General features: G+C 39.9%; 1 protein-coding gene across 1 annotated transcript in view; it reads right to left on the reverse strand.

The window, feature by feature from the left end:
• The window catches only part of EDIL3 (EGF like repeats and discoidin domains 3), a 389,385-nt gene that overhangs the window by 180,146 nt on the left and 184,403 nt on the right, over positions 1–24,836 (reverse strand). The gene's annotated exons all lie outside the window — the stretch shown is intronic.

Genomic DNA, 24,836 nt, shown 5'->3' on the forward strand with positions numbered 1-24,836 from the left:
CCTTGAACTGAAAAAAAAATGCAAACTCTTTCATGTGGTGAATTAAAAATGGTAATTTATCCACTTAAGAGCTTTTCTGATTCAAGAGGATCAAGATTTTGGATTTCTCTGGTTTGTCATTCATAGATAAATATGAAGGAAAAAAAGCAGGACTGTACAACATATTCCATGTGGTCTGTGAGCTTACTTAGAAAATAGTCTGAATTTTAAGTATCAGACATTTTCACACTAATCCTCATAGTCTAGCTCTAGTGAGCAATTAGCTATGATTAGTGTGGAAAGATGGAGGCTTTTGATTATTCTATCTGTCAGTTAGTTAGAGCCAGCTAGTGTATATTGTATAAGCTTCTATCATATATTTTCAGCAATTCCAGTGGCAATGGGCCCCTCAGTCCAAACAAATTGACTGTGTAAAGTTACATCTGACGTGAAGAAAGACTAGTTCATTTCTGAGACAAGTTCAGGCTTCTACAGAAAGGAAAATGGACTTAAATGTGCTTAAGATGAGAACATGGATTATAAAAAAAGTTATTTAATTTATAGTTCATTATATTGTTTTGATGTGAACATTTAAAAATAGTTTATTTAATGAAATATGATATCTACCAATTGGGGTCAGATTCTGTTCAAATTGCCAGCAGTGCTAATTATGATACAAAGCATTTCAATATTTAAAGTCTATTTTCTCCTTCTTAGATAGAAATATCTTCTATTAATCATTGTCATCTTGCCATGATTAAGAGATAGCAATGTTTGAGCAATTTAAAAAATTCTAGAACTCTTAGAGCAATTCTTCTTAAAAAAGATGCAATTAAAATAACCATCCAGTGTCTTGTGATTGTTAAACAAGAATCCTACATTTTATATATATATATATATATATATATATATATATATATATAGTTACTGGCTTGTCTTTACTAGGAGAAAAGGTATGTTCTTAACTCAGGTTAACTAACACAAAGTAAAATCCTAACAAAGACAAGGCACTTTATAACTGTCACACAAGTTTGAAGGTCAAGGTAAACCCATGGCTACTCCATAGTCTTTAAGACCTTTTCTATATTAGGAATATTTTGCTGGTATAGTTATACAGATATAGTTAACAGGCAAAATCTTATAGTATGTACACAGTTCTATATGTATAGAAGTTTTTATAGCAGTATAGCTTATGCTGGTTTCCCTTTTTATTTTGTGAAGACACACACACTATGAAACAGTAACAGTACGTTACCCCCTATATACGTTACCCCCTATATATTCACATTAATGGGATATGTGTGCCCCAGTACTGTGAATTCAGAATCATCTACATGAGCACTACCTACTACAGGCATCTAAAGTGCTAAACATTGAGAGGGAGGTTGCAATAGTCCTTTGGTTTCCAACATTCTTAGTAAAATTGGGCAGTAAACAGTTTTCCCATTCCAGGAAAAGTTTTGTGACTTTGAAACATTTTCTCATCTTGAACTGGGACAAAAGTCAGCTCCCCCCCGCAACCTCCGCCCAAATTCACAAACCCAAAATAATAAAAAAAGGTTGAAACAATTGAAATGTTTCATTTTTATTTCAGTCTATTTCTTTTTAAAACTTTTTTACTATAAATTAACACATTTCAAAACAAAAAGTTGTTTAGAAATTAAAAACAGAACTTTTTTGGTTAGAAAAATGTCAAAATGGTCTGAAGCAAAATGGTGTTGCATAAATTCATGAAAGAAGTTCAAATATCAACCCTATAAATTTCAATAATAGATTATAGTAATACTGGATTTGTTGTCTGGATCTCAGCGACCAAACCCAGGTTGTAGGCAACTGGTAGTGGAAAATAACCTAGAAAAAGGACATTATGGCACAAATTGTCAACCACCTGCACTGGAGGTCGAGGACCAGGGGGTTAGACACAGCAGTTTAACCAAAATAATGAACAGGTCCAGACTGACAGAGGACAGGGTCAAGGTACCCAAGGCATCATCTTGACAGTTTCTACAACTGATGTGCGGATGGAATCTCCAGCACAAATGAAAGCTGTCTTCCCCATGGTAGAATCTCCTCCCCAGTGCAGCTGCTCCTTAGGCAACTGGGACTAGAGGTTTGTGCATGAGAAATTGTGCTAAGGTGGCAGCAGGACAACTCTGGGTATGTCCACATTGCAGTGGAAGCCGAAGGTTAGTGGAACTTGAGTCAGCAGACCCTGGGTTGGCTTGAATTTCTACACTGATAGTCAACTCTAGGTTAAGAATTTTCTAAGCCAGGCCTGAACTCAGGGCTCCAGCATCCAGACCGCAGAATGCAGACCTGTGTGCAACCAACCCTATCCCAAACTTCTTAGTGCCCTCCTGAAATGTGGCTACTCTAGCTCTTTATTCATGATGCAGTGTGGGAAAACATGACTGCTCACCAAATGTGACTGTTCAGAGGAAAAAGAAAGTCAGCCCATGAGATAGCAGGATACTTTTGGCAGATTCCCAGAGCACAAATCCAGTGGGGCTATGTGTACACTACAAAGCAATAGTGTCCTGGTTTGACTCAGGCTCAGCCCCTCCATCCCCAGAGGGTCCTGGGCCCCTGGATCCAAGCCCTTGGTTAATGTGATTTGTATGTAGACGGGAAGGGGAAGGTAGGTTTGAGTCTGAGTTCAAATCCTGGGCTCATGCTGCAGGGTAGACATACCTTAAGTGGCCTGGTGAAATGCTGTATGGCATCTTTGTGATATGTTAAAACACTAAGGGGAGTGTTTTGTTTGGTCAGGAGGAATTTGGGGGTTCTAAAGTGTGAGCACAAGAGACTCCTCAGAGGGGTGGCCCTGAAGTCTGAGAGAAAGGAGTGAGTTAAGACTGTTTTCTATTGCTTTACTTGCTTGTTAAAAAAATAACCCTTGTTAAAGGAGAGTGGGCATGGCAGCGAGTGTTTGGAAGCTGGGGAGAAGCCCCATCTTGTGACAATAATAATGTGAGATTATTAGATTTATTATTCCTTTAAATTGTCCTTAAATATTTATTATAATGTAGGGAAACAAAGTAGTTTTCCTCTAAAATAACAGAAAATACAAATGAATATATAATTTCACATATTTATGCACTTTCTTCCCATGTTGTTATGAAACAAGATTAAAACAATTTTCCCTAAAGAGGAAATTACACCTATAGAAAAAAACAAAACAAATCACATCAAGGGGCCAGATTCTTAGCTGCTGTAAAACAGTGTAGACATTGGCTTCTATGGAGCTATACTTCTGCACACCATCTGAGGATTTGGTTCAAACTGAGATGTCTGAAGATCAAAACCTCCTATTGTACATTAGTAAACAAAATACATATTCCCCCTCTCCTTGACAAACACTATTCCAGCTCTTTCAAATCCAGTGATAAATGTGTGCTGATGACTAATCACTGGATTCATATACTTTTACAACAGATATAATATTTTTGACATAACACACAGAAACAGATCTTGAAATACCTGGCTTTCTGTCTGAGTTTAGCCTTAGCAATTTTTATAGATGGAGCTGTTGATCAAATAGCTGAGGGCTTTAGAAATGATTTACTTAGACATTTTAAAGTTGTTTTCTAGTTCTTCTGTTATGGTGTTTATTATGTTGAAGCACTGAAAGATTTACTGAAGCAAAGAATGAGGTGTCATATTATTAAGATCATACAGAATGCCTTGTTAGTCGACTGTGCAGAACACAAAAATCTACAGTGGAATGTTGATGTGTCTAAAGAGCCAAATGTGGATTTAAAAAAATTCTTTATCAGGAAAATGGGACTTAGAATAAGATATTTTTGTTAATATAAGGTAGTAGCAGTAAGCTATAGTACAGAACAGAGACACAATTCTTTACAGGTAGAAACTGGGAAAGCTCCACTGAAGTGAATTGAGCTTTACCATATTTATGCCAGAAAAGAATTTGACCCAAGATATTCAGTGAAACTAGAATTCAAGAGTGTTCACCTAAGAGTGAGCTACTTATTGAAAGAATGAAATGTAAAGGACCCAAAAATCTCATGGATCAAAAGCAAGATGACAGCTGATAAAAAACTTATAATAAATGTCACTTTATATTTAAATTTCCATTTCTCAAAATATGTGATTTATTAAAATAGTTCCAAGTCTCAAGGTTATAATGATTTTTCTTTCTGTATCTTTGGGACTTGCTTATTCATTCAATTTAAATGCATCAATTAAAGGTTAGGAAAGGTCAAAAGTAGGAAGTTTAAGCACTGGTTTAATTATTACTTCTAGTTTAAAGCTAGCTCCAGATTGGCTCCTGAACAAGTCTTCTTAATATCAGATAGATAGTGTTTCTATTTGAAAGTGCAAACTAGTAGTTAGGTATCTGGCAGCAGCTCCTAGGTGGGGGAGGCAGGGGGTCTCCACGCGCCACTGCCCGCAGGTGCTGCCCCCACAGCTCCCATTGGCCTCAGTTCCCGGCCAATGGGAGCTGCAGAGTCAGCACTCGGGTGGGGGAATCGTGCAGAGACACAACCCCCGCCCCCTGCCCCCCCCCCCCCAGCCCATGATCCACAGGGACATACTGTCTACTTCCAGGAGCAAAGCGGCATGGAGGGAGGGAGGCAGAGCGGGCAGGGAGATGCCTTAGCTCTGCTGCTGGCATGTCTCTGCATGCCACTTGTGGGGAGGGAGGCAGCAAATCTCCATGCGCTTCCCGGGGTGGGGGCAGTGTGCAGAGCCACCTTTCGCCCCCCGCACTGCCAGGGGTGCATAGAGATGTGCCAGCAGCTGGCCGCTTCCGGGAGCAGCATGGGGCTACCGGCCACAGCATGCAGGCAGCCTGCCTGCCTGAGCCCTGCTGTGCTGCTGGCTAGGACTTGGGGCAGGTTGTAAGAGATTTGTCCTGCATTTGGGGGCCCAATGCCACCGCATGGTTTGTTTCATGGTAAATCCGCTCCTGATACAACGCCTAACTAATAACTGTAGGCATGGGTTATTACAAATTGAAAAGAAGCTACCCTCTCTCTAGTCTATATAGTCCAACCCAATCTGGAATACTTAGATATTTCTTTATCTTGTATTTACCCCTTTAAATGTATCATTAACAATTTCTCAGTTAAGCAATTTTTCATTTACTAGATCTTGGAACAACATTCCTTGGAACTTTGTGTTGGTTTTACCAGATTTGCTACTTTAAAAGTTTTATGCAGGGAAAAGTAGGGTTTTCTCTTTTCTTTCCTCATTTTAATTGCTTTTTATAGATACTGGGATGTAAATCTTAGTTTCATTAAGTTACTTTCCATGTAATTTCACACTGTAAAAGTATGCCTTCAGGGCAACAATTCCCATAGTTGCCAATGAACCTTACGAAAATAATTGGGTATTTATATAACAAGCATTTTGATAAATCATTTTTTCTGTCACTGAGAAAAAAAGTTATTAAAGCATCAAAATTTTATCAGTCACTATTACAAGTAATGATCCAAAACACTAAGAATGACGGGTGAATTCAAATTCTCCTGTCTAGGACTCTATCCTGGAATTGGCCTCCATGTAGAAGTAGTGCAGGTGGGCTTGGGAAGTGAAGTATACCCCACTGACCAAGCACCCTGGCACAAGCCTATTGAGTAGCTCCCCTCAAGTAGCCTATGGACCTACATAGCTGTCACACTTTTGTAATGAGATGGGACCACTGGATGTGTTATACCAATAAAATAAAAACCAGCAGGATCTTATTAAAGGGAAAAAGGCAAAATACCACATTTATTGTGAATACAGAAAGAATCATAGTAAGCAGTTAGTTATAGCTATAACATTCCATTCAATTTCATATTTATTCACACATTCATTCACACACACACACACACACACACACACACACAGGTTCTGCAAGGTTGTTATCATAGTTACCAGCTGTAGAGTTGCTCATGCCAAGCCACTGGCCTGGTGGCCTGGACATGAGGAGGGAGCAGGGCCTTGTCAGATGCTCATCTGATGCTCCTGGAAGTTGGTTTGCAGAATCAGACCCCAAAGTTCTCACTCTCTAGAGTCCATTTTTATAGGAATTTCTTCCTATGCCAGTCTATGGGAATTGCTTCATCATGCTGTTGCTGAATCAATCAGCAGATGGCACATTCCTGACGGCTCCGTGCTGCTAGATGTTATCTTGTTCTTTGGTTCACCCATTCTTGAGGCTGTTGGGTGAATTCCAGTCTGCCCTCTGGGGGGTCCTCTGTTTATTTCCACTTGACGCCTTCTTCAGCTGATGGACACTGGATTCTTAGGCTGGCACCTCCCTGATCATTCAGTTATTATCCACACCAAGCATCCATCCACATACATCCTCTATCTCTATTTTAATCACAATTGTTAATACAACAAAAGGGCAGGGAGTCTCTGGGTGCTGTTTCTGTTGTTACAGAGTATTGCTTTGAGTCTCTCTCTGTGTGAATTGCTTTGAGAACAGACTCTGTCTTAGAATGTACTAACGCAATTAGCAGCTTGCAAGTTTCACACGTAGAGGGAGAGAAACAGTATTAAAAACCAAGAAACCTCTTAATTAGTAATACCTTGGAATTTAAACTATGGGGAATCAAACTCATTTGTGATTTTAATACAGAACTTCTTTAATATGATCCAACAGATGTACTGCACTATAGATGATTGGCACAACACCATGTGATGGGATGTACAAACCCCACACTGGGCCCAGGTAGCCCTCGTCCTCCAGACCTGCAGAGCACGCTCCAACTGGAGAGGAAGCTTTAAAGGGAGCAACACAACTCAGGAAAAGGAGGCTGGGGAGGAAGACAGTCCTACCCTGTGGATTCTCAAACAAAGGTGCCAAAGAAGCCTCCCTGTGACAAATAGGACTGCACGCAGAGCCAGGTGTGGCTGAAGGTTTAGTTTAGGAAATCTTCAGCATGATGACTGTTGTCTCTTTCTAATCAACAGTTCTGTTAGTTTGGGCTACACACAGCCCACTCATTCTTCATGATAAACAAGGAGTCAGATAGGAGTATCCCTGTCTTCCAGTGACATCATCCCCCAAGCACTGGATCTCATGTATATGGCAGCTGGGCGTAGCAGAGTCACCTCAATTTGACACCTGCCTCAAATGAGAGACCCATCAGGATAGGCTTCTGCATTTACAGCTACAAAATCCAGCACACCATGGGAAAATTGAGGACTTTGGCTCCAGTCTGTTGACATAGCTTGGACCAACATTTGGCCAAGAATTATACTAGTATTATAGAACATCATTCACTTACTAAATATTTGCTGAAAAATGGGATGAGGCCAGTCTTTGTTGGTGTCAAATTTATTGGATTAGTGAAGTGAGAATTAAATGAGGTGCAACAGACTTTCAAATTGGGGTTAAAATTCTTTCCATCTTATTCTGCTTCCTATTTTATGTGCTGCTTCTGCAGTAATATTACTCTGTGGCTTTGCTATAAACATAAGATATGCTAGAGAAAGGAAAGTACAGCAGGGAAGAACTTCACTGTACAGAATAGATGACAAATTTCTTTAACGCTGAAAACTAGCTGCATTACAAGAGCATTCTGCTTTTAATTAAACTCTAAAAACTGCATAAGAGTAAGGATTCTTATGCATAAACCACCTTTGTTAAGTACAAGAAAGGATCAAAGAGAATATACTTGCAGAACCAGATGCTTTAGTGACTTGTACTAGGGATAAATTGAAATCTGACAAGATTATAAATCTAACAATTATCTTTGGGCAAACAGCAATTTAAATCCTCATTGGTGTAACAGATTCTTGCCTGTATGTCTGGGTCTCACTGTCAATCCTTTACAGAGGGGCATAGCCTCAAGGTCTTAAATTTTACTCATTCCTTATCCAGTCAAGAACACGCCTAGACTCCAATGGAGTTTTTCCAAGAATTAAGAACTAACTCCTAGTAGCCAATTTTCAGAAGAGCCTAGCACACTGGGAGCTTCTAGGCAATGAGCTCCAAAATTTAGCCCTAAAGGCCTATTCCTGTAGATCTTTATTTCTGTAGATATTCTGTAGATCCCAGTAGTAAGTGCTAAAATCAGTTATGAGTATTTGAAGGATTGGGTGCTATGGAAGAATGCAAGGCCTCAACTTTCCTGCATTACCAGAAAGTAGCCAAATCTAAGGTAATAATATCAGCCATACTCAAAAAACTGAAAGCAAGAAGAGGGGAAATGATTCTATAAATCTGCCCTATCCCCAGCACATCAGAAAAAACAACCCAAATTCAATACAGATATGTCTGTATTTTATTTCAATGTATTCCTAAACCTCTGACAAGAGACTGCTGCAGAGTAATTGTGAGCTAGTAGACCATTTCGGGTATTGACATGCAAATGTAATGCACTGAACAGGATAGCACCATGAGTCATGGTGAACACCATGAGGTAGTTCACAAATACAAAGGGATCACATCTGTAATGCAGATTGATACACACCATTAGGCTATTATCTCAATTCTCCATATTGCACTTTATATCCCAATGCTATGTTTTCCTCAAATTTTACCCAAGCTTGTTTTTATTTTTTATTAGAATAATTAACATCTATTACACACACACACATGCATGCATACACACTACAATCACACACACACACACACACACACAGATGGTGGGCCTGATTTTCCATCCTTTGCTCACACAAAGTAATACTTATTCATGCTATCAAACCTGTTGAGCTCAGTAGGATTACTTGCTTAAGTATCAGCTTGCATTGCAGAAAAGGACCCAGGGTAATGAAAAGGTTTTTGGATCTCGTTTTAAAAAAAACACCTCCGTTTTTTGCACCCTCTTTTTGTTTTCTGGGTCTCAAGCATAAAGAGCATCTCTTCATCTCTGCCTAAATTGTTTGGGGGCTTAAAGGGGATTGTTCAAACTCCAAATGTTAAAAGACAAATTACTCACATAATTTTAAGAGGGTTCAATCTGCCAGTGCAACAATCAGCATCTCATAGTAGGTAACTGCACACTCGTAAATCTGCACGACCAGGAACATAAGCATAGTAGTTTCATTCCATATCCTCTCCTGCATGCACACTTAGTCCCATTGCTGTAGAAATTATGGGGTCAATAATTTAAAACCAAACAATAAACATCTGAAAGAAAAGGGGTTTTCTAAATAACAACATCCACTTTGTCATAATACCTATATTTCTACATATATGGATCTGTCTCACTATGTCACTCATTGCCATTTGATAAAATTATTGAATGACTAGAGAGGCAGGATTACCCATTGGTTAGGGCACTAGCCTAGGATCTAAGAGATCTAAATTCAGTTCCTTCATCCACCACAGACTTGCTGTGTGACCTTGGGCAAGTCACTTACTTACCCTTTCTGTGTCTCAGTTTCCCATCTATAAATGGGGATAACAACACTTCCCTACTTCACAGGGGTGTTGGGAGGTTAAATACATTAAAGATAATGAGGTGCTAACATGCTACAGTGATGGGGGGGGGGCAGTGCAGAAAAGAACCTTAGATGGGTAGAACTACTCTAAGAGCCAAATTCAGGGTTTCAGTTCCCTGCCTAATTGGCAAGATGAGTGCTCAAATCTTCACAGTAGCTCCGAGAATGCAGGGAATTAATCTTTCCTCTGAGGCTGTGGAGTGTCTTTACGAAGGCCAAATCACCCCAGTACTGAAGTAGCCATATGATTCCACAACTCAGCCTCACAATGGGCAAGAGGAATGGGGAAAGCATAAGAAGAACTGATGAGGCTATGTATAGCATCAGATCTTCTGGTCCTACTTCTCCCCACCCTGTATAGAACTGTATCTAAGCAAGTTTCTTTTATCTTTCTCTGCAACCAAACTTTTGAAGAGCAAGGTTAACTTATTAGATAGATTTAATGGTATGATTACTGTATATTCTTTTTATCTCATTTCACATTTCCTTTGCTGTATGATCTTTTCTTTGTACAAATGTTCATAAATGTTACAGTTATCATTCTCTTTGCATCATGTGTGTGTGAACCTTTCAGAGCATCTCCTTGAAGCACTTTACTCAAGACTGAGGACTTGTATATTTATGAATGGATCTATCTAATCACATTAGCTATATATACAGGAGGGTATGAAAAATGTTGTATGTAAGACAGCGGAGGTAACTGTCCCACTCTACTCTGCACTGGTGAGGCCATAGCTGGAATGTTGAATTTTGGGCACCACACTAAGAAATATGTAAACAAACCTAAGAAAGTCCAAAGAAGAGTAACAAAAATGATTAGAGGTTTAGAAAACCTGACCTATGAGGAAAGGTTGAAAGACCTGGGTATGTTTAGTCTAGATAAGAGAAGGCTGGAGTAGGGGAGGGAGGGATACAATAGCAATCTTCAAATATGTAAAAAGATTGTTATAAAGAGGACAGCGATCAATTATTCTCCATGTCCTCCAATGGTTAGACTAAAAGTAATTGGGATAGTTTGATGCAAGGGAGATATTAAGAAAACATTTCTGACTATAAGGAAAATTAAGCACTGGAACAGGTTACCTAGGGAGGTTGTGGAATCCCAGTCATTGGAGGGTTTTAAGAACAGCTTAGACAAAGACCTGTTAGGGATGGTCTATGTATACTTAATCCTCCTTCAGCAGGGAGGGATTGACCTCCTGAGGTCCCTTCTAGTCCTATATTTCAATGATTCTATTCCACAAAACAGTGAAAACGTGTGTCATGCAAATACAATATGGGAATACTGCAAATTTTCATGTGGCTTAATGCTTCAGGCTGCACTGAAAAGAAAGTTTATTAAGGCACGTGGACCAGTACTTTACAACAATCAGGAGCCAACAGGACTGCTCCTGGTAATGAGCACTATGCAAGCCCATAACTGGAAGAGGCAGTGCCAGGGAAATACAGAATATATCATGTTTCAGAGTAACAGCCATGTTAGTCTGTATTCACAAAAAGAAAAGGAGTACTTGTGGCACCTTAGAGACTAACCAATTTATTTGAGCATGAGCTTTCGTGAGCTACAGCTCACTTCATCGGATGCATACCGTGGAAACTGCAGAAGACATTATATACACACAGAGAATATGAAACAATACCTCCTCCCACCCCACTGTCCTGCTGGTAATAGCTTGTGTTTGTAATAGTTTGTGTGTGTGGGGGGGGGGCGGGGGGGGCGCGGAGGGTGAGAAAACCTGGATTTGTGCTGGAAATGGCCCAACTTGATGATCACTTTAGATAAGCTATTACCAGCAGGAGAGTGGGGTGGGAGGAGGTATTGTTTCATGGTCTCTGTGTGTATATAATGTCTTCTGCAGTTTCCACGGTATGCATCCGATGAAGTGAGCTGTAGCTCACGAAAGCTCATGCTCAAATAAATTGGTTAGTCTCTAAGGTGCCGAAAGTACTCCTTTTCTTTTTGAGAATATATCATGTGACACACTGCCAAACCTGAATCGTTTCTAAGAATTAATATCCCTGTAATCACTTGATAACAGAAACATTATTAACAGACCTATGTTAAGAAACAACTCATGTTTTTATTCTGTTCAGAGGCTGTTTTTCTTTCTAGTCTCTTAATGCCAAATTATTGTTGAGAAAGCACTGGGAGCCTTCAGGTAGCAGACAGCTTTCAAATGGAGAAGGCTAAGCCCATTACAAAAATAAAATGTCCAATGTGTACATTTCCAGAAAGCCTCCTGTGAAAATATAGCAATAGAGCACTCTGCAGTAAGTATTTCCTTCCATTCTCAAAGTCCCGGAGATGGAAGGAAATGACTACATTGATCTATAAGAAAATGACTTTTTCATTCTTTCAGAACCAACACAAGCCACCACTTTTTGGAGGAGAATTGAAATAAACATGTGTTTACTGAGAGTTTAAAGCAGAAATTGAAAGAAAAAAAACCCCACAAAAAATAAAACCACACTGATGCCATAGCTAATAGCTTTGGCTTGTTTGAATATATAATATTGAAGAAAATTGAAAATATGTACATAGTAAACACTGTATGATAAAAACACAGTGTTAAGTAATAAAGAAGGAGCCTTAACAAATACAGAAAATTGGGCTCTCTTTTGTAGTCCTTATCAAGGCAATCCTCTATTTGCGAGAGTGAGGCGTGCAGCCTCGTGTCCATTATAATATAATAAAATAATTCATCCTGAATAAGCACAAGACATTAAAAAAATCCAAAATCAAAATACTAGAAAACTGAAATCCTAAAGAAACAGGATCTCTCAAATTACTAAACTCTATTTGTAATGTTTGTTAGTTATTAAACAGCTATAATATTAAAGGAGTACTTGTGGCACCTTAGAGACTAACCAATTTATTTGAGCATGAGCTTTCGTGAGCTACAGCTCACTTCATCAGATGCATACCGTGGAAACTGCAGTAGACAGTATATACACACAGAGACCATGCACATTGTAGGGAGAGTGGTCACTTTGGATGAGCTATTACCAGCAGGAGAGTGAGTTTGTGTGTGTATGGGGGTGGGGGGGTGAGAAAACCTGGATTTATGCTGGAAATGGCCCACCTTGATTATCATGCACATTGTAGGGAGAGTGGTCACTTTGGATAAGCTATTACCAGCAGGAGATTGAGTTTGTGTGTATGGTTTTTGAAGGGGGGTGAGGGGATGAGAGAACCTGGATTTGTGCAGGAAATGGCCCACCTTGATTATCATACACATTGTGAAGAGAGTGGTCACTTTGGATGGGCTATTACCAGCAGGAGAGTGAGTTTGGGGGGGGGGGGGGAGCGGAGGGTGAGAAAACCTGGATTTGTGCTGGAAATGGCCCAACTTGATGATCACTTTAGATAAGCTATCACCAGCAGGATAGTGAGGTGGGAGGGGGTATTGTTTCATGGTCTCTGTGTATATACTGTCTACTGCAGTTTCCACGGTATGCATCCGATGAAGTGAGCTGTAGCTCACGAAAGCTCATGCTCAAATAAATTGGTTAGTCTCTAAGTACTCCTTTTCTTTTTGCAAAGACAGACTAACACGGCTGTTACTCTGAAAGCTATAATATTAGGATCTATATGCAGTTCATATAAAGTGATAGGACTCCACTTCTTTCTAAAGAATATACACAATACTGAATATATTCTGAAAGGGATTAACATTTTGATAGTTTTGTAAACATGTTTCTATGTAATATTGGTAAGAAACACACTTGGTATTTTTCCATAATGTATTTAGGAAAATAACTAACTAACTACCCTCTTATGAGAAGATCCATTACAGAAGCACTATATTTTAATACTTACACTACCTTATAAGACAAATGTTAAGGTTATGATGAAATTTTAGCTGTTACAGAATTTAAAGGGGAAGCAATTTTTTTATTCAGTATATCACTTTTTTATTATATGGGCACTTGAAGTCCATTCTCCAAGGTTATCAGGGGCCCAGTCTGCATTCTTTTTCTAACCAGACTTGCATTACACTTCAATATAGGATTTGGCTCAGACTGACATTCTTTAGCATTTAATTATGAAGTAAAGTATGAAGGAGACATTGTTCCATATATGTTTTATACAATTCATGTTGTATGTAGAGATTAGAAAGTTCTCTAATTCTGCTGCTGCTAATTCTAACAACAGTCTGCATATGTATCATTTAAAATGATAATGGTATCTTGTTCTGCAGGAAAATAATTTCTTCCAATTGTAGAAAGGTGCTTTCACTTACACTATAGCAACAAGAGGGTTTGTTACAATATTTCAGTCAACCTGTGGTTTAGCCAGCTTGCACCTACGGTGAAATTCACTCCTCTGTAGAGGACGCATACAAGGCCAATACACCATTTAAGTCCCACTTATGCCCTATTGTGAGGTCACTATGGATGCAAAGTCATGCACATTGGAGAGGGAAAAGATGAAGTACTCATACACTTTAATGGGGTCTAAATTAACTATATCACTTCAGGAAAGGGACTTGGGCTCCACGATAGACAACGTAGTGAAGACCTCAACAAAATGTACAGCTGTGGCCAAAAGAGCAAACAAGATAGTAAGAGGTATAAGGAATGGAAAAATATTGTCCAACCATTATATAGATCAATTGTGTTGCCTCCTCTGGAATATTGTGTGCAATACTGGTCATCACATCACAAAACTGATATTGCAGAACTGGAGGGGCCTTAGAGGACGGCAATGAGAATGATTAGGGGCATGGAAAAAATGCCATATGAAGAGAGACTGAAAATATTGGGTTTACCGCACAAAGGAGATGAATAAGAAGGGGCATTATAGAAGTATACAAAATTATAAATTCTATAGAGTTGGTAGCTCAGATGCTTTTCTTCTTCCAGTCTCATAACACAAGAACATGGGACATTCAAAGAAATTGAAAGGTAGCTAGTACAAAACTCAAAAGGAAATACCTTTTCGTACAACATATTATTTGACTTTGAAACTCATTGCTACAGAAGTCACATCCAAGAACTTAGCAAGATTCAAAAAGGGAATGAGCATTTATACGAACAAGAATATTCAGTGTTATAATAGTTATAATGCTATCAAAATAATTTAATGTTTCAGGTCTTAAACCAATCTTTAACTATTAGGGAATAGGATAAAAATCTTCATGTAGAGGTAGACTATGCAATATCTGTCTACGGTGAGGTTTCTTTCTCCGAATGATTGGATTGTCCCTTCTGCTTATAACCCATTGAAGCACTCATTGGTCTCTCAAAACTTTCACATGAGGCATTACTGGCTCAACTTCCTAAAATTCTATGAATGGAGTCAACTTCTGCTGTTTTACCTCTTGTCAAGTTTGATGGATGTCCTTTCAGTCATCTTACACTACTCCTGATGATCTGACTACTACAGCTTGCATTTTTTCCCCTCTACAAGGCTTCTGTTCTAGGAAAATACTGTAATGAATGTTTTTCCTTCCAGTCAGCTCTCATAAGGTCCATCTCATCAATGTCAAACATTTCCAACCAAGTCTACAACCAATTGTTTTGGTTCAGCAAAGTTCTGAAAGTTCCTAAATGAATGACAGTGCTATTTGCTCTTCTTCACTCCTTATCTAAGCAAGGAGTTATATAAGCAATCACCTGAGGGAAGAGTTTTGAGGTTTTACTGAATTTTACATTGACATTATTATTTCATATTAAGACTGTTTTATTCCACAGCGTGTGTATTGGAGTGATATTAATATTCCTGTTCAATTTATATACAAGGTTAAAGGCAAAATAAGTTTTCTTAAAACAAGAGTCCCTCTCTATGTGAAATTTGAGCTTATTAAAAATGTGATTTACTTTTCACCATATACACTGTTTACCTTTTATATTGCAATCAGTTTGGGCAGGGAAACTAGACTATTAAGAGTCAGTGTCACTTTCTGTATACAAGCACCTTTTCTTTGATCAGGACATGCAGGTGAAGGGGACAGAAACAAGGATGGATTTAAGCAGCAGGATGCAATTTCAGGCTATGTCGACACTATCACTTATGTCACTCAGAGGTATGAAAAAGCCACCCCCGAGCAACTTAAGTTGCACCTACCTAAGTGCCAGTGTGGACAGCACTATGTGATGCCAGTGTGGACGCACTGTGTCGCTTACAGGGGATAGAGTATTTAAGCTGACGGGAGAGCTCTCTCCTGTCGACTTAGAGTGGCTACATTAGAGATGTTATGGTGGCGCAGCTGCATCAGTGCAGCTGTACGCTCTATACTGTAGCCAGTAGCCTTAGTAACTTACCAGTGGGGAGGGTGTGATAATCAGGGTCCAGAATCGGAGGAGAGGGGATCTGAACCCAAAGAATAAGCAATTGAATCAACTGGTCTATGAATACAATGTGTGTAAGTAAACCTGATAGTCATAAAAATTAATGGAAAGATATTTCAAACTGAAAAGAAAACTCCAGTCTTGGAAAAAGTAAGGGAGGATGATGTTTCCCCTACTCTGTGTAGCCATGAATTACCACAGTCTGAGAGAGAGGGGGAAAACTGCAAATGCTGTTAAAAGGAAAGGGGTTTGAAGTGAAGACTCTCCAGAAATGAAGGGCCAGCATCTAAGCAAGCTGTTGTCCATAAATCACTGGATCACCTCTATGGTAGAGGGCATGCTGAGAAACTGTTAAGAGAAAATAGGTAGCTCATATCAGGGAGGGGAATTTAGCTAATATGGAAGTGTAAGCCTGAGGTTGCATCTTTATAGTTATTTTCTGTGTAACTTGTTATGTGTTTGCTTTTTCTTACTATTTCATCTTTGAATCTGATGTTTATCTTAAATAGACATTTTATTTTTACCCCAAGCAGGTGTCTGTTGTGCAATCTGAGTGGAGTGTGCAGTCCCAAGTGGACTGCTAACTGAGGACAGGCTTTACTTCTTTGGGGGGTCAAGAACCATAAGAGCAAAGTCCAAGAGTCTGGTAGTTAAGAACTCAGGGGATGGATTTAGGGAGACTCAGGACCAGAAGGGCTATTGGGGTCACCCTGCAAGCAGGAACTACGCAGGTGGAAGCCAGGGTGAGACCTTCATGTGTGTAGGCTGACTACTGGTGTCAGAGCTCTGAGCTACAGCAGAATAGCATTAGGGCATTCAAAGTTACAAGGCAAGCAGTGACAGAACACCTTATTCAGGCTTGCCAATAGCAATGCTGGGCCCCAGATCCAGGGTCGTCCCTGGAGCGGGGTGCGGGTAGGGCGGAAGTGACAAATCCGTCACTTCAGGGACCTCCTGTCACTTCTAGGCACGCGCGACCATTGCAGGCCCCACGCTTTGGGGGGACATGGCACGATTGGCCAGCGCAGTTATGCGTGCCTCGGAGCCCTGTGGCCCAACTAGGCAATTTAAAAGGGCCCAGGGCTCCCAGCCGCCGCCACTCCTACAGTGGCGGCGGCCGGGGCCCCCAGGCCCTTTTAAATCGCCAAGGCCCCTGGGCAATTGTCCTGTTTGCCCCCCACCGTCAGAGGGCCTGTCCTTATTGGTCTGGGTGATCCCCAGAAGGTCACAGAGGGATATTATCTGTCCACTCCCCTCACACACTAGGTACTTAATTGAGTTGAGTGTGGGGTACAGGACTCCCATCATATAACCGATAACTCTGGGTAGTCTCTCTTCAACCCATTCCTAGAACTCAGTTCACTTCAGAATCTCTTTTTCTTCTGCCTCATAGGGGGCAAGAGCCAATCAGACACCCTCATTTCTCCCAATTAGCCAATGGGAGGCAGAAGTTCCTCCCCATCCCCAAGGCATACTACCATGTGTACCTTGAAGCTCACGGAGATGCTAAGCTTCAGGTTGTCTGGGCATGAGTTCTGCCACCTCACCTCCCCTTCACAGGAGGTGACTGTTCCCCTGCTGGTCTGACCAGATTTCCCTGCCTCCTGCTGAGGACTGTTCCAGTATCCCTTGCACGGTATAATACTATTACTTAGGTTCATAAACACTGCCGGGGAATGTTCAGACTAAAATATGTTCAATGACTTTTTTTAAAATTACAAAATCATATCTATTCATATTAGGTATTTTAAAAATCCTTTACCAAAATCTAAAGTTTGCAGCTAAAATCAAATGATATTTCCTTTAAAGGCACCAGCTGAAAACAGTTCCTTTTATCTTATCTGTGCTAAACAGTTACATAGTACTGGTATAAGGGGGTGGTCTGAGCATATTATTTTTTCCATATTTCTTTAAACAGTGAAAGCCAAAATTTCAGCGAATTCAAGTTCTCCAGAAACATTTTGATTTTGTCCAATGTGAGTTTTCCAGCAGAAACTGTTGCATTGGAAGATTTCCTCTGAGCTCTAGTGAACATCACCCAAACTTGCCACCTTTACTTGAATCTAAATTAGAATTCTGGAACTCATTACTTTTCTTGATAAATAGCTACTGACATTAGTAGCCCCACTGACTGCTCACTAGTGGGAATAAGAGGTTCTCAGTCTTACCCCCTGGGATTAGAGCATCCTATGAGCATGAGACAGGCTGTATGGGGCTTTCCTGGTCACCAGAACACAGGGTATTAACTACAGCTCAGCCATCTAATCTATTTATTTTAGAGTTGCTTATTGTGCTCAGTGTAATACCTATGACACTATGACGTGTACTTTTTCTGAACACCTGTGCACAGGAAGGAGGAAGAGAATAAGGCAGGATTAGATACTACAGACTGGCCAGTCTCCATAAGAGGAAAGCAGGAAACTCCATAAAAAGTTATTTGGGAGACAAAAAGAAGAGACTTGGGGAACTCGTGGAGCCAGAAGGCCCCTACCTCAGTCACAAAAGGACTGAGGCGGTCTTAGGTGCTGACTCCATGGGTGCTCCAGGGCTGCAGCACCCACAGAAAAAAAAATGGCGGCTGCTTAGCACCCAATGGCAGCCCCCTTGTCAGCCCCTCCCCCGCCCTCCAAGCGCCTCCCTCTCAGCACCTCCCACCCACCATGGATCAACCGTTCCATGGTGTGCAGGAGGCACTGGGGGGAGATGGGGGAACAGCAAGAGCAGGGCGTGCCCCGTGGGACGGGTCAGACCAGGGCAGGGTAGGGGCAGGAACCGGGGCAGGAAGAGGTGGGGTGGGGGTGGTGATTTGGGGAAGAGGTGGAGTGGGGGCAGGGCCAGGGGTGGAGCCGGGGGGAGCACCCCCACCCTCCCCAGCACATTAGAAAGTCAGCACCTATGGAGGTGGTAACCGAGACTTTGAACCCAGTCTGGTTTTCTAGCAGTGCAGGGCATTTTTGTATTGTTGTAAGTATCTCCCCTTAAGACCCTAAGAATATAAACCATATCCCAGCCAAACCCCCAGATCTGAACATCCCCAGGTTTCAGGGGAATTCATAATTTTCACTTGACTTTTTCAGTGTGGGCCTGTCTCTTGTTTCAGTCTGTCTAGTGGCAGGCAGTATCTCATTCACTTCATTCATTTACATACAGAAGGGTAATCTTCCCAGGCAGAAGAGAGAAAAATACAGTTTTAAAATAAAGTCTTGGATTCTTCAGAACAAATCGAAAACCAGGGAAAGACCCCAAAACTGTGAAATAGATGGATTTTCTACAGCTGTGCCTCTGGATAACTCAGTTTCTCTTTTGAGTAAGATTAAGAGGTATAGACAGTGTTACAGTATATGATTACAGGGTAACAGTCTCCTACTGCAAAAACTAAAGCAAAGCTGAAGCATTAGCCACAATAAATATCAAGGCATTTGTTCTCAGAGCAGCCGCTATTTGCCCTGAATTATTATCTCTCATACACATGACTAATTAATGATGTTGATCATGTAAAGTTTTATGCTGAATGTTGATTCAGTAGTACAGATCACACTATCTCTCTGTTTTAAAAGGTGCATTCAGACAAACTTTGTTTGTCATTCGCAGTCATAAAAGAGAAGTATAATAAACTCTAATTATGCTTGCTTCTGATGAATGGCAAGTATTTATATTTACATAACTTTCAACCAGAAAGATCCCAAGGCAGTAGAGAAATTGACTTTGTTCTCATCTGAATGATGACAAGTAGTGTAATTCCCACTATAGCTATGCTGCGTCAGAGCCTGACTCAATACTGACTCAGAGCCTGATTTTGCTGCTGTTGCTCACCAGGTTGACTTCATGTGGCTAACTTCTCACCAATGTGAGTAAAGCATTTGAAAACTAGACCTTCATATATGTAGAAAAACACTATACAATGTAAGTGATGGTTGCAGAGAGGGAGACTGCTATGTACTAATATTTAATTTTAATGTCAGGAATATTTAATAGTTCCTTACTCCTAGAGCAGGTCCCATGCAATCATGACACTTCAGTGAAGATATTAGAACTAGATTTGAGGTATCTGGGTTTTCCCATACAAATCCATCCCTGCTTTTTGTTATGATCCCTGACTGTCTGGCAATGATGTTATTTAGAGTATCTTCCTCCCCAGTTTTCCAAGTGGAGTATCAGAAACTTTTGAGACAAGTGTTGACACTTAATATGTAATACTGCAATCAAACATGGCATATGAAATCAGTAAAATTAATACTGTTCTTTTATAATTTACATACCAATTATTTACCTGATCAAAAGGTCAGGGTGTCTCAGAAATATTGATTGGATTCTGGTTAACAGGAATGACAGAATGTCAGCTTCTGGAGTGTATCTTGATTGCAAAATCAGTCATCCAGCATAATTGATTTAGCAGGAGAATATTAAACATTAAAGAAATCTGAGATAAAACTAAATTAGTGTGTGATCTTTTAGAGATCTTAATAGTTTTAGAAGATGTTATATATCTTAGAATGGGGTTATTTTAATTTAACTTCTTATACTGGACCAATTTTGACAGATTTTTAATTTGAATTGTAACGAGTTTGCAATTGACTTCCTACACAGGAAAGGAGCAGTTTAGAGTCCTAATTTTTCATAAGTTCATAAAATTTTGTGCTGCAAAGGATTTTGGCTAAAAGAGACAGCAGTGTGCTTGAAGTGTTTGGAAAACTCCATTTGAGATGACAGGATTTGTGCATATCATTTTCTATTAATAAGATGACAGAATTTATATGAGCTTGTGTTGTCCAGGAGAGGGCTGAACAGTACCAGATGCACATTTCTGGGGGAAAGTCTAGGACTGAGAATTTGCTGGTGTTGTTCTGCAGTGTAATTCACGAGCGGCTGGCCATAGCATTCAGACAGTACAGCTGGGAGTAATTTACATGCAGGAGCGGTTGCTCTTACAGCAAAGCAGTGTAAAAGGTACCCTAGGTTGGAGAATTGAGGGGACACAGCTGTTCAACAGTCCAGATCATACCCTGGGTAAAATGTCACATTTATACATAGGTAGAACAGGGATCTTTTTTTCCCTGAGCAAACAGTAAATTCACCAAATAATGCACTTTTTGGAACATGAAAACTATTCATGAATTCTGATAGAATTTGGTGAATAGATTCCCCGCCCCACACACCCACCATGGCCATTTTGAAATGAAATGTTACAACTTTGCATTTAAAAATTGAGATTTTGTTTTCCCTTATATTAAAGCAGCTTTTAGAAAGAAACAAAGATGAAACAAAGGAAAATGTAGTTCTGTGAAAGAATAGTGGTAGCTGTTCTATTAGTGTAGACAGAACATTATAAAACAGATTTTCCATTAATTACCATGAAAACAACTTAAGCTAACATCACTTATTAACATGTCTGTTGCTTAATGACTGCATTCTATATTTAAGAATCTGCATATAATACAAGAGTTGCTATCTTAAGTACACTTTGATGTCTAATTTTATTAGACAATAAATATGTAGTGTGTAATCCTGAATAAATAGTCAGAGCCTATAATGCAGCATTAAGCCAAGTAAGAATCACCCACTATTGTTTTTTAGTATGTTTCTTTCCACAGTCCAGCTGGTGCTATTTGACTAAATCCTGAGGTACATATTTCAGTTTGTTGATATTTTCTCCAAGACCTCTTTCTACTTGGCTTCCTACAAATTTAGTTCAACTCCAGATTATGTTACTCAAGTATCTTTATTTGGAATATAGCAAAGGTATGCTGAGTTAGTAAAACTCAAACACAGGGGGTGGATTGAGGGTACATCACAGACCCAAAGTTACACAGAAAACCTCCTCCTTTATATACATTTACACATATGTTGCATTACTATAGATTACCTTACATGCTTTTGGAGTGGTTTTGCTACTTTGTAGGCACCAATCCCTGTACAACGTGCTCCATCTACATACTATCCATGCAGAACCTACTCTTTTCCACTTTTCAGGTTCCAGACTTATTTTATCCACTGTTATTATAAATTCCCTTTTCCACTAGTGTGGTCCAGATCCATGTGCTGTTTAACAGTCTTGACCGTTAATTTATTTTGAAGTTTGTGTAATAGAGTGCATATGGCGGATAGTTAAGGCTTTTGGCTGCAGGGGTAAAATACTAATCCCCTCTCCTTTCTTCATGGCTTGGTTGAATTTATTAGTTAAGGAGTTAATTTTGAGGTTTAGTTTTGAACACTGGCAGAATTTTATAGGGACACCCCAACTCTTGTGCCACTCAGTATGGTTTCCAATGTTTTTTTGTTTTTGTTTTGTTTTGTTGTAGGGTTTTTGTGGCACAGGAGTTGGGGTCTCCCTCTAAAACTCTGGATAGTACGCCCTCCGACACCCATGCATAGCATGGTAGATTACTTCTTTTGCTTTTATGACCTTAAGCATGGTGCTGTAGGGTTTCGCCACAAGACCAGGTGAACACTTATTGTCTGCCTTAGCAGCACACTGACATCTCTGCCCTTTTAAATGGATAGGGAGAGTGACATGAATAGCTTTGCAGATTCTGTACATGTCTAATACTACCCTAAGCTGTAAGAAAGCCCCCAACATTGGAAACTATCACCACTGCATGGATGCAAATTTACAAAACAAAAGGGGAAGAAACTATTTTTTGCTTGTTTCTTTACATATTTTAATGTGCCTTGAGCTAACTTGCATTAACCCAGCTTTGTCTTTATTTCATGGGTCTAGCAAGCATACAAAGGGGCCAAGTCTGTCCTATACCAAGTATGGACCGTACCACCTCATCTTCGGGAAAATGCGGTATGGAGCCTGATTTGGAATCATGATTTCAGTTCCACTTGATGCTCAGTCAGGTCTTCTTTGGCATTGAACCATGCCTTGGTCTGTTGTACTTCCACCTTACTTTTCCCATCACACTTTTTTGCACTTGCAAAATTTGCCTTTGCAATTTCTGTACTCAGGCCACTGATAGGGCTACAGTAGCCAGACGGGCTACAACTGGGTTAACTATATTCTTCCACAATCTCATTCATCTTTTTATTAAGGCCTTGCAAGGGGAAAAGCCTTGGATCTGTATTCCCTAGCTCTTAATTGCTGCCTGTTACATTCACCCCTTTTCTTAATTTGGATTTGATGATAGGGATGATCACTGGATGATAGGGAATGTGAAACTTCCGATCAGTGTCTAGCAGGATGTCATTTCTTTAATGACTGAGACCACAAATCTACTACCACAGTCTGAGTCAATTATGTTAGGAACTCCACATCTGCAGAACAGATTATACACCAATTGTTCTGCTGTAGTTAGGGCAGCCATATTTTTCATAGTGAAAGCTTCCACCCAATGTGAAAAAGCATTCACGACTACCAGCCCATATTTGTTACCCCTTGGTGCTAACAGCAACTCCCCAGTACAGTCAATTTGAGTTCATTCCCATGGACTCCCGGATGCCTGTCTCTTAAAAGCTCTTCTATGTTGTTAGATGGATTATGTCTGACGCAAACCACACAAGCATTAAAATGTTCCTTCAGGTCCTTTTCCCATTAGGGCCACCACCCCATTTTTGCCAATCTGTCTTTGGCTTCTGGCTGTTTGAGGCGAGCACCCACACTGGACCCATGCACCCATAGCAGCAGATCTTTTCTCATATTCCATGGTACAATCCATAACAAACCATCTTCTGTTTTTGCACATAGGAGTCCTTGCTCTATTACTAGATCCTGACCTTTTCCCTTCACTTCCTGGCTGCAGACTTGCTCCCAAAGCAGTCCTAATTCCAAATCCTGTTTTTGAATGCTTTGCAACTGCCTTGCCTTAGCTTGTTGCAATTGCCTCGAGTGAGAACTGCTACCATGTGGCTTTCAAAGAGGTCTCCCACAGCCAGGGCGGTCCAGTTACTGCTGCATCTTGGCTGCTAAGTCGGTTGCCTGATAACGTTTTACCAGGGACCCTCTTTTCCTGTGCAGCTGAATTTTAACCATGTCCACTCTGTCAAACTATTTGACAATATTGTCCAACATTTGCACATGGTACTGAATTTAATCTTTCTTCTGTCAGTAGCTGATACTTGTTTTGAGCCCACCAAGCTAGAATTAACACTGCTCTGTCAAGCCAGGCCTATAGAGTTAACGTTCTCACTATTTAGCCATTGCCTTGCAATTGCATCAAGATATAGAATCTTCAGAAGAACCACATGGTGACTTAATCCAGAAAGTAAAACACAACATTTGGAGTATGGCTTCTTCTTGCACAAACCCTAATTCCACTAATGCCGAATGAGTTAAATGAATCATTCAAGAGCTCTGAACTTCTATTTAACTTTCCTACTGTTCTAGATCATGGAGTCTCATTTATTGGATGAGAACATGACAGCAGAGTTCATGGTCTAGTTACTCTTTTGATGATAAATATTCATGACTCCTATTGATCAGCCTTTTGCTGATGAACTACTACTGACATATTAATTGGAGACCCTTGAGGCATACATTTGCTGCATAATTAAAGTAAAAGCTGTTCTTTTGCTAAAATCTGGGTATTGGCTAAGTGTAATAGGGTGGGACTCCCTTCATATAGTTTTTAATAAACTCCAGAGATGTCACTGACAGTTTAGGAACTATCCCTTTCTACAGTGTGAGATTTACTATTAATGATTTATGTAGAGTAGGACTTGATTATCAATACAATTCTTCAGACCTGTAATTATACATGCTTAAAAGGTAAACAATATCAATATGATGATCATAACGTAATGTGAGATTTAAGTAAGAAGTGTGTGGACCAAGTAAGTAAGTGGAAAGTGGACCAAATATTGGGCTTTAAAACATCAAATTTAGAAGTCCATCCTTTTTAAATCTGAAGCATCCACCCCTCAGGAAAATCTTTCCACTGAATTAAACAGCATGATTTAGACTACTCCACTTTGTTTCTTATCAAAGTGGGATGAGGAGGAAGATCTAGAAAATTAACTAAAATAAAAATCTCCTTTTAACTACCCTTTATATTTTCAGCTGTCATTAATCAAATTAATCAGCATCAGACAAAACCCAAAGCCTTTTCTTCACTGTACTATTAGAGACATCAGGCCAACGTCTGTTCTCCATTACACTCACAGTAAATGAGAGCAGAATTTGGTTAGTCTTTCTTTAGAACTGTATTTTTAGTATAAGC

This window comes from Caretta caretta, chromosome 5 (genome assembly GCF_965140235.1).
Source record: "Caretta caretta isolate rCarCar2 chromosome 5, rCarCar1.hap1, whole genome shotgun sequence".
Lineage (NCBI taxonomy): Eukaryota > Metazoa > Chordata > Testudines > Cheloniidae > Caretta > Caretta caretta.